Genomic DNA, 15,604 nt, shown 5'->3' on the forward strand with positions numbered 1-15,604 from the left:
CAATGAGGACCCATGGTTTCTTTGCTGTTGTTACAGCTGGCACAGCTACAGGTCCTGGCAGGGGTGATGTGACTGTAGTGGTGAAGTGGTATGTCTGCTGGCAGATGGGGAAGGGAGGTCAATACCAGGCATAGACCCCTGAAGGGGAGGGATTTGACTGTTAGGAGAACCCAGATTGGGCCATGTCAAGAGAACACAGATTGGGCCATGGCCATGAAAGGTAGGAGAAGAATTTGGGCCACGGGGAACAGAAATCGGGTGACAGAGGAAAAATACTAGACACTGTGGAGGAATAGGGGGAGAGGGAAACAGGGAGATGGAGGAAGGTGCAGCACAAGGGGAAGTTTAAGGAGATGGGAGTCAAGGCAGTATAAGGGGAAGATTAGGGAGATGGGTTCAATGAAGTACAAGGGGAAGATTAGGGTGATGGGGAAGTTGCAGAACAAGGGGGGAGAATAGGCAGATGGGGGAGAATAGGGAGAGAACATAGTAGCATAGTAAATGATGGCAGATAAAGACCTGAACGGTCCATCCAGTCTGCCCAACTCCATCCAGTCTGCCCAATGATAAGCATAAAAGAGGAGAATAGGGAGATGGGGGCAATGTAGCACAAGGGAAAGATTAGGGAGAAGGGAAGATGCAGCAGAAGGGGGAGATGGGGAAGATGCAGCACAAGGGGAAAATTAGGAGATGGGGATGATACAGCACAAGGGAAAAATTAGGGAGATGGGGGATGAGAAGCACAAGGGGAGAGAATAGAAAGGCAGGGGATACTGGACAAAGGGAGAATAGGGAAGTATTGTGTAGGGGGAGAGAAAAAGAGAGAGGATATGCTTGATAAGGTGAGAGATAGAGGGGATATATTAGTTAGGGAGGAAGGGGGAGAGACAGAGTTCACGAAAGAATGGGGAATAAGGTTGGGGAAGAAAAAAGTGATAGGGAAATGGAGGACTAGGGTGAGGGGAAAGAAAGCTATGGGTAGGTGCTGTAAAAACAGGGAAATTATGGAGTGGATGGTAACAGGTTTATGTTGCTGTTACTGAGATGACAGACAAAAAAAAGAAAAGCCCAGGAAGAACACCCTTATGTACAGAGTACCTGGAACAGAGAGTAGGGGTGGACCAAAAAAACTTCAAGCTACCAAGTTGTAAATAAATGAAATTTTATTTATCTACAGCTCGTCTGCGGGAAGTTCTTTTGGTCCACCCCTACTCTCTCTTCCAGGCTGTTACTGAGATGACACTAGAATCAGATTTTTTTTTTTTGTAGGGTAAGATTTATAGTGAAAAGCCTGTTGATGTTTTAAAACTTCCTTATATCGATCTGCTCAAGAATTCTAAAATGTTATCTGTCCCACCATACAAAAGGCGCTTCTCATTGGTGTCACCATCCCTGTTACTAGTTGCTTCATAGAAACTCTGTGGATAATTCAAAATTACTTTGCCCCCCTTGAAGAAATTGCTCCCTACACCCATGTTTGTGACTTGTTTCACTTGCCATCTTCTGCCACAAAACTTTACTGGAATTTGGGCAATGCAAAAACCTTTCATGAAAAAAAGAAAAAGGTCCTTCCAATCAAACTTGGTAAGGAAATGCTTGCCTCCTAGAGAGAGGACTGGCAATGCTAGGAGTCATTCCTAGTGAGAATGCACTTCTACAGGTTAGTTTTTGTAAAACTTCTTCCATGTCTAATGCAATACTTACAACAAGAGCTCATCATTGTCTTTGGTCAGATAAAAAAATTAATCTCATTATAACCTATACATTTTGGGCTAGATTCTATATATGGTACCTGAAAAATCTGTGCAGAAAACCCCACCACCTAGGTGTATTATGTAAAGTACTCTTAAATTTTATAGAATAGGCTTAAATTTTCTTGTGATATATAGAATACACCGAGCGGCTCTCTATGTGACCAAATTTGGTTGCATCCATTTAGGCCACATTTTACTTGGTGTAAATTTGATGCCTAAATTAGGCACAGATTGGGTGTATTCAATAATCATGCACATAGATTTTAGAAATGCCCACGCTTCTCCCATGCCCACGTCCCCTTTTCAACTATGCTATTTAGAATTTAGGTGCACTATATTATAGAATATACTTAGCGAGTTGCGCGTGTAAACCTCAGTTAATGCTAATTACTGCTGATAATTGCTTAACATCCAATTAGCAGCACTGATTAGATAGTTAACCAATTAAGTTATGCACATTATTATAGAATACGCTTCAATTTCTGTGCTGAAATTGAGGCGCCATATATATTGAGCCTACAAATAGGTGGGAAAATGTGGGATATAAATATAAATAAATATAGAATCCCAGGGTCTATATTGTACATAAATAGCACTTTATACAATGTCTTCTCTCTTTAGTTCTCTGCCTTATTGAATATGGATCTTCATCTGCCTATCATAGGGTATATATATATATATATATATAGAGAGAGAGAGAGAGAGAGAGAGAGAGAGATAGATAGATAGATAGATGTATTTATTTATTGGGATTCATTAACTGCCTTTATGAACAGATTCAACAAAGATGGTGGACAACAGGTACAGTTTAACATAAAATTTACAATGTTAATTAACAGCATAACAATAGTAAAATGACAAAATCCTGCAGGGCCTTGCTCCATCTTAACTAAGTATTATACTTGATTATGTTGGTTTTTTTCCTGATCCCAAACTGTACCGTTCCAAAAGAGCCTATAATGTTACGCTTTCATATTTGGTCGTATACACTTAGAATTCTCTTGCAATTTCTTTAAGAAAAGGCAATTCAATTCTAGTATTTAGGGAATATTTGAAGGCTCATATTTTCAAGAAATATTTAGGATAATCATGTTCTTTTGCAACGTTATAGAGATCTGTAATTCCTGAAGTCTGTTCGGTTTGTGTTGATCCCTTCAGTCTTCAGACCACTGTGCTCCTCAGACAACCGGGCAGCTGCCCCTACTCCTAGTTTGGTAATTTCTATAGCTCCAAGTCAAGGCCACCAATACATCTAGTCCAGGTTTTCTTTTTATTTGAACCCAAAATATTTCCATACTTTTAGGCAACAACACAATAAGTCAAATCCAAAAGCATAATCCAATAAACCAAAGGTTAACAGCTTCCCTGGTTCCAAAACATTTCAGGGAAAATCTCTTTAAACAATACCTTCTTGGGGTCCCACTCAGGCCCCTCCATTTCAGGCTGGGTCTTTCCCCACATTTTCTAGGTGTGGCTTAGCCACATTTCTCGCTTCCAACCTGCCTTTAGGGAATACTTCACTCTGGTTCAGCTTGTACTTTGCGGTCCTCACTGTCCCTGGTTAGATAGCTCATTTACTCTCTCCCAGCTGGCCAGGTTCTAGGGAGTTCCCTCCTTTCTTCCGTCTCTTCTCACCTCTTCTTCCTTTCCTTCCTTCCTCTCCTGTTTGGCTGCAAAACCTTTTCTAGAGCAGAGGACTGTCAAATGCTTCTAGAACTCCACCCTTCTCCTCCTCCACGGGATGACATCACCAGCCCTCTTACTTTCTAATGGGGTATAGGGCTGGACTACAATTCCCAGAAGACCTAGCTACATTCCCTAACTCTAGCTACTGTGGAGTCAGGAAGCCTATTCGCCCCACCCCCATTGATCACAGACATACAGCTTTCTCCTACTACACAATTACACAAGCACTCCCTTGCTTCTCCCAGAAAGGAATCCTTTACAAAGCATTCTCTGAGGATCACCTGATAGGCCTGAAGATTAGCTTCTCTCCCTTCCTGTGGAGAATAGGTAGATCCTACACTGTGCTTTGGGCAACAGGCACACAGCCCCAGAGCTTCCCGCTCTTGGTCATTCTTTCCAGCTAAGAGCTTGTTTGCTGACTGTATGGCTCCCTTCCTAGTACTTAGGGAAACCACCCTGTTCCATTAAGGCAGCACCACTCCAGGTTTTGAGCAGGTGCTCCCAATGCCTTCTAAGACCTGTAGTAGGGCTTTTCCCCACTCTTGTGACAAGCCTTGTCACAGGTTATATTATATTATGAACCGCATTGAACCTGACAGTATATGCGGTTTGCAAAACTTAATTGTATTGTAAAATATAAAACATAAATATAACCAATGAGGTAAATTTGGAAATGGCAAACTGAAACTTAGTAATAGGACTAATAAAAACAGTATCAGAAATAAACCAATAGTCAGTTAGAAAGTAAGCGATGGAAGACCCGACACAGCTGTGTTTCGGGATAAGTATATATGCCTGCATCAGGGGTAAGGGAAGGGAAATGGGACTTGATATACTGCTTTCTGAGGTTTTTGCAACTACATTCAAAGCGGTTTACATATATTCAGGTACTTATTTTGTACCAGGGGCAATGGAGGGTTAAGTGACTTGCCCAGAGTCACAAGGAGCTGCAGTGAGAATTGAACTCAGTTCCCCAGGATCAAAGTCCACTGCACTAACCACTAGGCTACTCCTCCACCATCTCTGGTACAATGATTGCAAGTACTGAAAAATCAAAAATGTTCAACTTTATCGTTAGAAGCAACTTCAAACTATCTCAGTGAGTGAGAGTTCAATAAAAGCCGTATGGCATAAAACGTCATAGCATGGAAGAACATTCAAATAACGGACATAATACAATGTCAGCATAATATTTGAATAACATAGACACACACACTAGTGGAAGAGACCCATCAAACATGATGGTCAGAGCGCAGTGCTGGGGTATAGGCTTCTGCACCTCCTACTGTCTAGACTTCTCCATCACTGCTTCATCCTTCAATAATGAATAGCACACAGCACAAAGATGCTCATTTTTAAAGCAGAGGGACTTACAAGTTACATAGGTTACTATTAGGTGAATTTTCGAAAGGGAAGGGTGCCCATCTTCTGACACAAATCAGGAGATGGGCGTCCTTCTCGCAAGGTCACCCAAATCTGCATAATCGAAAGCCGATTTTGGACACCTTCAACTGTTTTCCATCGCGGGGATGACCAAAGTTCACGGGGGCGTGTCGGCAGTGTAGCGAAGGCAGGCCTGGGACATGCTTAGGAGATGGGCGTCCTCGGCCGATAATGGAAAAAAGAAGGGCGTCCCTAATGAACACTTGGCTGACTTGACTTGGTCCATTTTTTTTCACAACCAAGCATCAAAAAGGTGCCTGAAATGACCGGATGACCACTGGAGGGAATCGGGGATGACCTCCCCTTACTCCCCCAGTGCTCACTAACCCCCTTCCACCCTCAAAACAAATCTTTAAAAATGCTTTTTTTTGCCAGCCTCAAATGCCATACTCAGGTCCCCACAGCAGTATGCAGGTACCTGGAGCAGTTGTAGTGGGTGCAGTGTACTTCAGGCAGGTGGACCCAGGCCCATCCCCCCCTACCTGTTACACTTGTGGTGGTAAATGTGAACCCCCCCAAAACCCCCCAAAAACCCATTGTACCCACATGTAGGTGCCCCCTTCATTCCTAAGGGCTATGGTAGTGGTGTACAGTTGGGGGTTTTGGGTTTGGGGGGGGTTGGGGGGCTCAGTCAGCACCCAAGGTAAGGGAGCTATGCACCTGGGACCTTTTTCTGAAGTCCACTGTTGTTCCCCCTAGGGTGCCCGGTTGGTGTCCTGGCATGTCAGGGGGACCAATGCACTATGAATGCTGGCTCCTCCCATGACCAAATGGCTTGGATTTGGTCGTTTTTGAGATGGGCATCCTCGGTTTCCATTATTGCCGAAAAGCGGGGACGACCATCTCAAAAACGACCTAAGGACGACCATCTCTAAGGTCGACCTAAATTTCATGATTTGGGCGTCCCCGATCGTATTATCAAAACGAAAGATGGGCGCCCATCTTGTTTTGATAATACAGGTTGCCCCGCCCCTTTACGGGGCCATCCTGCGAGGACGCCTTCATGAAAACTTGGGCGCCCCGTTCAATTATGCCCCTCCACATAACTCTGTAAGCCTATGTGCTTAGAAAATGAGCACCTAAGTATACTTCACATATGTGCAATCTACCACACTGACCTGACAAACAAGATGGGCATAAATAACTGCCTTTTAATATAGTGGACATATAATTCTACAGTTAATGGCAAAGAAATGGCTGAGAGGGGATATGATTGAAGTATACAAAATCCTGAGTGGTGTTGATTGGGTAAAAGTGAATTGATTTTTCACGCTTTCAAAAACTACAAAGACCAGGGGACACTTAATAAAATTATATAGAAATACTTTAGTTATCATAGATTCAGATGCCCTGAAGATAATGCTCACAACCCAAAGGGAACCCAGGGGTACCAGGTTTCAGAGGGATTGGATTGGATTTAATGATTTAATATACTACACAAAACTTATGTGTCTGAGCGGTTTACAACCAAATTATACATTATACATCTACAAATTACACAACTACAACACTGAAAATCAAAATAGATCATGCAGTAAAAAAGTGTGTGAGTGAACTTAGCCAAGGGATTGTTACTACAATGGCTGAGCCAGAAAGAATGATAGCTTGTAACAGTTACTAACAAGGCCGTCGAGGGGGGGGGGGCAAAATTCCCCGGGACTGGCCTCCAAGAGGGGCCAGCGCCGGGGTCTCTCTCTCTCTCACTCCTGCTCTTGACAGGCCCCGAGTGATCGCGTCCCAACAGGAGCAGGAGAGAGAACTCCAGTGCTGGGCCCCCCTCCAGCGCTACTCTTCACTCACCTCTACCGCTATGCCGAGCATCTGTTTTTCCCTTCAGGCGCATGCTCGGTTTTGAAACCGAGCATGCGCAACAAGAGAAAAAAGCAGCCACAGGGGCAGGGCAGGCATGGAGTGAAGAGCAACGCTGGATTCTTCCGCTGGCGGGGCCTCGGGATCCCCGCCAGCCCCAAGGTATCTCAGTTGAGACAGTGGCGATCCTGGGGAGAGGGAGGCTGCAGCGGCAATGATCTGGGGAGGGCGAGCCTGGCTCAGTCTCTCGGTGGCCTTGGTTACTAATAATGATTCATGGCATGGTAGCCTCACATGGGTCAGTTCAGACTGACTGGCAAGTTTAAAAAGAAAAACAAAACTAGTGGAAACCAATAGCGGGGATGGGACGACTTCCCTATTTAGAAAGACTAAGGAGGCTATGGCTTTTCAGCTTGGAGAAGAGACGGCTGAGGGGAGACATGATAGAGGTATATAAAATAATGAGTGGAGTGGAACAGGTGGATGTGAAGCGTCTGTTCATGCTTTCCAAAAATACTAGGACTAGGGGGCATGCGATGAACCTACAGTTTAGTAAATTTAAAACAAATCGTAGAAACGTTTTCTTCACCCAACGCATAATTAAACTCTGGAATTCGTTGCTGGAGAACGTGGTGAAGGCGGTTAGCTTGGCAGAGTTTAAAAGGGGGTTAGTCAGTTTCCTAAAGGACAAGTCCATAAACCGCTACTAAATGGACTTGGGAAAAATCCACAATTCCGGGAATAACATGTATAGGATGTTTGTACGTTTGGGAAGCTTGCTGTGCCCTTGGCCTGGATTGGCCGCCGGGCTCGATGGACCCTTAGTCTTTTCCCAGTGTGGCATTACTTATGTAATATGCTCCAAAACAATATACAGAATCAAGGCTTCTAAGCCCAGCTACTCCCTGTAGCTCAGGTAACCAGAATATGATCATAGCCAGGACAATCATGGGTGTGGTGGTGGGGAGCATTTGCCCCACCTCTGGATATCTTAGCCATTCACATCTGCCTGTTACTGCTACTATCCCCCTCCACTTGAGCATTCTGTTGAGTAATGCAAAAAATCCCCCTCCCCTCCCCTCCTGGAGAATTCTTCCCTACACTTCAGAAGACAATCACCCTCTGCCTGCCAGTGATCAAAGCTCTCCATCCCTGGTAATCATTGCTCAGTGTCTCCTGTACTCTTTAGTTGTCTTTGCTGTATTCACGCTTTAGATGTTATCCATGCACAGCCTCTACCCAGGGGCGGATTCCCTTTTCTTTAACTTTGTAATAGCAGTTTGATGTTTGTCCTCTGCTCATTTCACTAATGTGTTAAAATCCAGATTACTGTCACACACACAGCAAGTCTTCCTCACTAGCCTGCCACTGCTCCTCCCCTCTCTCCTACAAAATGCAAATTCAGAGCCCCAAATAATATGCTTCCCACGACCTCTGGGTGTACCTTCTTTTATCACTCTGAGGAACAAGTATCTGCACCTCAGATCTGGCAGTCAACATAAGACCCTTGATCAGTACATTTCCCCCAGAGAGTTTAACCACATCCTACCCACCCCTCTCTGTTTGCTTGTAAGACTTATCCAATTTTTCTCTGAAGTTTAGATCGTCTTGGCCTGAGGGGATGCCCCTTGATTTGCTATTTTTGCATTTGTATTTTAAATTGTAAGTTCTTGGAGGCAGGGACTCATTGTACCTGAAATTAAATAATGCTGTAAACTGCCTTGAACACCATTTGGAGGTGGTAAAAAATTAGAAAATTATAAAAGTATAGCAATAGCGATTATATTATAGATGATGGGTTCTCGCCTGGATAAGGTCAACAATAGTAGACATGCTCCCAGTGTGGAACTTGAAATGAGCAGCTCACAGTTCTAAGTAAACATTTTAGCTGTCTGCTTGAAGACACTGACCTGCCGTTTTGTGAGAAAAGTCTCAGTAATGTTTTGTGGTAAATGCTTCAGCCTTGTAAGTCAGTGATACAGTCAAATGTTCTGGTCCAGAAAGAAACCAATCAAGGCTGCCAACTGGATTTAGATTCATAGGACAGGGTTGATTCAGTCCTGGGTTTATGCTGGGATTTATAGTCTTGCTTTTCTAAGGGAAATCAGAACTACAAGTCCCTGCATGCAACGGGGTAAATCCAGGGCTGGATCAACCCTGTCCTGCAAATCTGGATCCAGTTGGCAGCCTTAACTAATGTCCGTCTTATTTGGCCTTAGCTCACACATTTTTTAATAGTAGCTCAAGGTAATTCAGGTATACTTGGTATGTTTCCCTGTTGCTAGAGGGTTTATGATCTAAGTTTATACCTGAGGCAATGGAGGGTTCAGTGACTTGCCCAAGGAGCAGCAGTGGGATTTGAACCTGGCTTTTAGCCTGGTGCTCTAACAATTAGGCTATTCCTCCACTCTAGCCTATGTTACATTTGGATTCAGTACCAAGCTCTCAGTAGTACACAAGTCTTTCTCATTCCCTAATTTTTTTTTTAATCTCCAAGAAAATGTCCTTTTTTCCACCCTTCCTCAAATCACTATCTTTCAAGGCCAGAATTCAAGATGGCAGATAAGACTGTTTTGGCATCTGACCCACATCAGCTCTGGCAGACTGATCTGGTTCTGGGTTTGCTCCATAGTACCTCTTGAATTTTAATTTCAATTTTTCTTGGAAAGGCAAGAACAAATGGGCAAAGCTAGGATGGATTCACAGAGTATTTAGGTATGGAACTTGCAATGATTCAACATCAGTAGGATTCTATACCTGGCCGGTTTATACATGAATGTATGGTATGTAATGTTATTGTAATGGAATGAATACATGGTATGTAATGTTATTGTGCTATAGTGGGGTGATGGTTTTAATTGGATGAATGTTTAGTAAGTTGAAGCTTTGTATTGTAGGTTTAGTCTCCTGAGGATGCCTGTTCAGCAAAACACGCAGTCATGTAGACCAACATAGAGCATAAGTGGCACCAGTCAATAGCCCCTGCTCTGGATATTCCTGCTTACCTACGAGATAGTTAGCTCACGCACTTATTTTGAGCTTGAGAATGGACCATAGCATTAGCACGCACAAAGTTGAAATAGACAATAAATGCAGACATATATTGATTAATTCAAACACAGAATGCTGAGAGTGGTGGCTACAAAAAAGGAGCAACATTTGAATAATAAATATTAATAGCTGATGTAATCAACATCAGCTATTAATATTTTTTCATCTCTAGCAAATAGTCCATCCATATTGAGTATTTTGAGTGAAGTCACAAAAGCAGCAAGGAAGGGTCCATCAGAAGGACTAATTGGGCTATATATAATTTTAAATGACAATTTTATATGATTAAATAAAAGTTTTGATATAGAATTTATGGGATTTTGTCAATGATTATATAATTTATTATTTAATGAATATGCATGAGATACATTTATCGCATGCATATTCATTGTGGATATCCTGAAAAATCTATCTCATACATATTCATTGTGGATATCCTGAAAACCCAACTGGCTAGGTATGTCCTGAGGACTGGATTGAGAACCCCTTGCAATAGAAGCAATGCAATATTGTGGAAATCCTGAAAAACAGACCAGTTTGGGGCCCTTGAGGACAGCCTTATTGGAACGTGCTTTATAATATGAGTCAGATCCAGCAGATAACTAACAGCTGCAGCAGCCCCTATGCTGGTCTGCAGGATTTCACCCTTTCATATAAGCAGTAGGTCACCCAGGTGAGCCCCAACAGGTTGTCCCAGGTCTCATTTGCCCCATTGCATGCAGGGAGTTGTAGTTCTGATCTTCCCATTGATGTCCCCTAAGACAGTGCTTCTCAACCCAGTCCTCAGGACACACCCAGCCAGTCAGGTTTTGCAGGATACCCACAATGAATTTGCATGAGATAGATTTGCGTACCAAGGAGGCAGTGCATGCAAATCTATCTCATGCATATTCATTGTGGATATCTTGAAAACCTGACTGGCTGAGGGTGCCCTGAGGACTGGATTGAGAAGCACTGCCCTAAGAAAATCAAAACGACAACTCCCTGCATACAATGGAACAAAACCAGAACTGGATCAACTTGTTCAGTGCACCTGGGGTGAGGTGACAATCCAACACGCAACTTGAGCAAGTCCCATTTTACCCACATTACTTTCATGGAGACTAGTCTGCTACTTACTACAACTACTACTACTACTGCTGCTATCATTGCTATAGCACTAATAGACAGATGCAGTGCTCTACACAAACACATAAGAAAGAGTATCTGCTCAACAGAGCTTACAATCTATTCAAGACAGACAAATAGAACAACTAAAAAATTAGGAAGTTTCATTTATTATGGAAATGATTAAAACAGTGGTGGAGCCATGATTTACACGTTTATTCGTATAAAGTGCGCCTGTGCTTTATGCAATAACATATAAGCCTCCTCCTACACTTTCAATGTAGGCACGATTTCTGCAGATTCCAATGTGTCTTTATGAAAGAGGTTAAAAATAGGCACCTTCCTGCCCAATTAAACAAGGTGTTCTGTTATTACATGACCTTGAAAGAGATAACTGCACACCTTCATGTCTTCTTTGGTACATTTGTGCACTGTTAGGGATCACTGTATGAACCTCTTTTACATAGTAACATAATCAATGCAGTCGATAAAGACCCAAAAGGTCCATCTGGTCTTCCCAAGGCAGCCAGAGTTGTACCTGCCGTTCCGTTCATGTTCTACATCATGTTTAAAGTGTTATGCTTTGATTCCATTCTCTTTCTATATCTCATGCGTTTTTGAATTCTGTCACATTTTTCTTCCCCCCCCTCATCATCATCCCTACCTCTAGGGTAGTCCAGGCATCTGCCAGTAGTATTTCCTGCTGTTACTCCTAAGTCTACCACCCTGCAACTTTAACTCATGATCTCTAGTTCTACCACTTTCCCAGCTCTGAAAAGGATTTGTTTCTATATTAATACCTTTCAGGCAGGGCCGTGCCAACACGGTAAGCGGGGTAAGCACGGCAGGGGGCGCCATCCTCTGGGGGGGCGCCGCCGCACCATGCTTACCTCGCCCTCCCACTCCCATTGCCCAACTGCCCGCCCTCTTCTCTCCCTCGGAAGATCCCTTTCCTTTTTTTTCTCCTTTTTAAATTTACCTCCGTCCGGCAGCACAGCTTCAGTGAAGGAGGCGGCACTCCCGACGTGTCTAGCCTTCCCTTCGCTCAGTGTTCCGCCTTCTTCTGACGTCAAGGAAATGACGTCAGAAGAAGGCGGGACACTGAGCGAAAGGAAGGCTAGACACATCGGGAGCGCCGCCTCCTTCACTGACACTGTGCCTGTGCTGCCAGAGGGAGGTAAATTTAAAAGAAAAAAAACAAGGAAAGGGATGTTGGGGAGGGGGGAGAAGAGGGCGGGCAGTTGGGACATGGGAGCGGGCACGTCGGGAACGCCGCCTCCTTCACTGACGCTGCGCCTGTGCTGCCGGACGGAGGTAAATTTAAAAGAAAAAAAAGGAAAGAGATGTTGGGGGGAGAAGAGGGCGGGCAGTTGGGACTTGGGAGCAGGAGGGCAGGGGAGAGAGGAGCATGGATGCGAGGGCAGGGTTCATGGAAGGGAGAGAGGGGAATTGCTGGATAGGGATGAATGGAGGGGGCAGGAGACAGAGGAGCATGGATGGGAGGGCAGGGCTCAGGGAGAGAGGGGAATTGCTGGATAGGGATGAATGGAGGGGACAGAGGAGCATGGATGGGAGGGCAGGGCTCAGGGAGAGAGGGGAATTGCTGGATAGGAATGAATGGAGGGGGCAGGGGACAGAGGAGCATGGATGGACATGGATGGGATTGCAGGGCCCAGGGAGAGAGGAGAAATTGATTCATATGGATGGATGGAGGTGGGCAGGGGACAGAGGAGCATGGATAGACATGGATGGGATTGCAGGGCCCAGGGAGAGAGGAGAAATTGCTTAATATAGATGGTTGGAGGTGGGCAGGGGACAGAGGAGCATGGATGGGAGGGCAGGGCTCAGGGAGAGAGGGGAATTGCTGGATAGGAATGAATGGAGGGGACAAGGGACAGAGGAGCATGGATGGGCATGGATGGGAGGGTAGGGCTCAGGGAGAGAGGAGAAATTGCTGGACATAGAGGGGAGGGAAGAGAGATGAAGGAGATGAAATGAGGGAAAAGGAAGAGAGGAGAAAAACTGCACATGGATGAAGAAAATAGGCAGAAGCTGAGGACCAGAAATGAAGAAGAAAAGAGGAAAGGAGGAAAGGAAAGAAATAAATGGAAAGGAAGCCCTGGAAACGGAGTTAAGAGGACAGATAGCAGCAGAATCAGATACTGGGCCAGCATGATCAGAAAACGAAAGTCACCAAAGGTAGAAAAAAATAATTTTATTTTCATTTTAGTGTTTGGAATATGTCCACTTCGAGAATTTACATCTGCTATCTTATTTTGCAATGTATAGCAATTTGTTTCTAAGAATATTGCTGACAATTCCTGTCAGTGTGGCAAGTGGTGAGCGATCATTTTCACGGGGGGGGGGGGCAACTGATAGTCTGCAGGGGGGCGCCAGAGACCCTAGGCACGGCCCTGCTTTCAGGTTGTTAAACATATCTCCCCTGTCCCTCCTTTCCTCTAGGGTCTACATATTCAGGTTTTCAAGTCTCTTTTCACACACAACCTCTTTTGGCACAAACTACACACCATTTTTGTCACCGTCCTCTTTTTATATTTTTTCACGGAGAGAGTGGTGGATTCTTGGAATGCCCTCCCACGGGAGGTGGTGGAGATGAAAACGGTAATGGAATTCAAGCATGCGTGGGATAAACGTAAAGGAATCCTGTTCAGAAGGAATGGATCCTCAGAAGCTTAGCGGAGATTGGGTGGCAGAGCCGGTGGTGGGAGGCGGGACTAGTGGTTGGGAGGCGGGGCTAGTGCTGGGCAGACTTCTACGGTCTGTGCCCTGAAAATGGCAGATACAAATCAAGGTAAGGTATACACAAAAAGTAGCATATATGAGTTTATCTTGTTGGGCAGACTGGATGGACCGTGCAGGTCTTTTTCTGCCATCATCTACTATGCTACTCTGTTATTATATCTTTAGCCTTCAAAACTGAACCTAACATTCCAAGACATTAACACTTTTCTTGTGCTGGTTATGTCTGTCTCTGGGCGGCCTAGCATCTTTTTGGCTTTAGCCACTGTTTTGTCACATTGTCTTTTGGCACCTTGAGATCCTCAGACACTATCACTGTTTATAAAAGCATGTAGACACCTATTTTGCCTTTATGAAATAGGCACCATTTCAGGTTTTTCAATTGGTGCCCTGTTAGGAAACTACCCTCCAAATGTCCAGTTTTGATCCAGGATTTACTATGGGTGCTAGCAGAATGCATTACAGCAAATGACTCTTCAAAATCTGACTGTTCAATGCAGTAAACAGGTCAGCATATCAAAACTGGAATCACCTTCTCCCCAGAAACCTCTCTGATAAGAATAAGCAGCGCTTTTTTTGAGGGGGTACTTGAGGGTACTAAGTACCAGCACCTTTTCCACTGTCTGCTAAAATTGACCCATGGACTCCAAGTTTAATGACAGATCTCGGGCTCTACACACCAATTCTGCCTTGTCATAGATTTTGTGACTGGTTGCAGGGGATCTGGCTATTATGGGGTGGGTCCCTCAGTGATCACCCCACTCCTGAAAGGTGGCCTAGCATTTGAGTCCCGGCACCTTTTTTGCTAGATAAAACACACTGAGAATAAGTAACACAGGAAAATTGCATATTGTTCTCTCCCAGAGCATTAATTACTTCTTAAATTTCATGTGAAGTGTATTTCCATTTATTTTATTGACATTCATGCCTCTAGGCTGTGGCAACAGAAAAAATGCTGTCAGTACTAGGGTCTCAAAATACAGTATTTGAAAAAACAGCACACTTGTATATTGAGGAAAGGAATGGGGCAAAATGTCTGGTCGCCTATCAGGGCCATTACTTAAAATGCATCTCTGCTGCAAATGAAATGCTCAGGTTCTTTTTCTTTAAAGCATGATTTTACACAAATTGATCAATTGTTAACAGTGTTACAAACAAATCAGAACATTGTAGAAAATATTTATCTAGCCTGAGTGATCCTGAGCAAGACTGAGAGTACCAGTGACAAACAGGTACAATACCACATGGGTACCCAGTGTGCACGCACCAGAATATTATGACAAACAGATACATTAAGTATCCAGTGTGTATTCACCAGCATACAGTGACAAAACAGATATATTACCAACCAGGAGTCCAGTGTGCACCAACAAGCATAGATTACAAAATAGCCACCTTATTATCCAGGTATCCAGCGTGCACTCACCAGAATACTATGACAAACAGATACATTAGGTATCTAGTATGCACTCACCAGCATACAGTGACAATACAGATACATTACTATCTAGGTATCCAGCGTGCATTCACCAGTACACTATGAGAGACAAATACATTAAGTATCCAGTGTGCACTCACCAGAATACTATGACAAACAGGTGCCATACCATATAGATACCCGCATGCACTCACCAACATACAGTGACAAAATAGGTACATTACTATCCAGATAACCAGTGTGCACTCACCAGCATACAGTGACAAACAGGTGCACTATGATATGGGTACCCAGAATGCACTCACCACAATACTATGATAAACCGATATATTACTATCCAGATATGCAATATGCCCTCATCAGAATACTATGACAAACACATGCACTGCCACGCATTCACCAGCATACAGTGAAAAACATAGTTACATCACTATCCAGATATCCAGTGTGCACTCAGCAGCATAAAATAATAGGTAATTTAACACATGGGTATCCAGTGTGCACTCAGCAGCATACAATGAGAACAGATAAATTACCACACAGCTAACCAGTGTGT

General features: G+C 43.9%; 1 protein-coding gene across 4 annotated transcripts in view; it reads right to left on the bottom strand.

The window, feature by feature from the left end:
• PLEKHA2 (pleckstrin homology domain containing A2) overlaps window positions 1-15,604 on the bottom strand; it is a 142,152-nt gene that overhangs the window by 110,075 nt on the left and 16,473 nt on the right. Inside the window, exon 1 of one of the 4 annotated variants that reach the window (XM_030201912.1) lies at window positions 3,162-3,244. The exons of the other annotated variants lie outside the window; for them this stretch is intronic. The gene's annotated coding sequence lies outside the window, so the exon portion shown is untranslated. Of the gene's footprint in view, window positions 1-3,161; window positions 3,245-15,604 lie in introns of those variants that run through there. 4 annotated transcript variants of the gene reach the window in all.

Source organism: Microcaecilia unicolor, chromosome 4 (assembly GCF_901765095.1).
Source record: "Microcaecilia unicolor chromosome 4, aMicUni1.1, whole genome shotgun sequence".
Classification (NCBI taxonomy): Eukaryota; Metazoa; Chordata; class Amphibia; order Gymnophiona; family Siphonopidae; genus Microcaecilia; species Microcaecilia unicolor.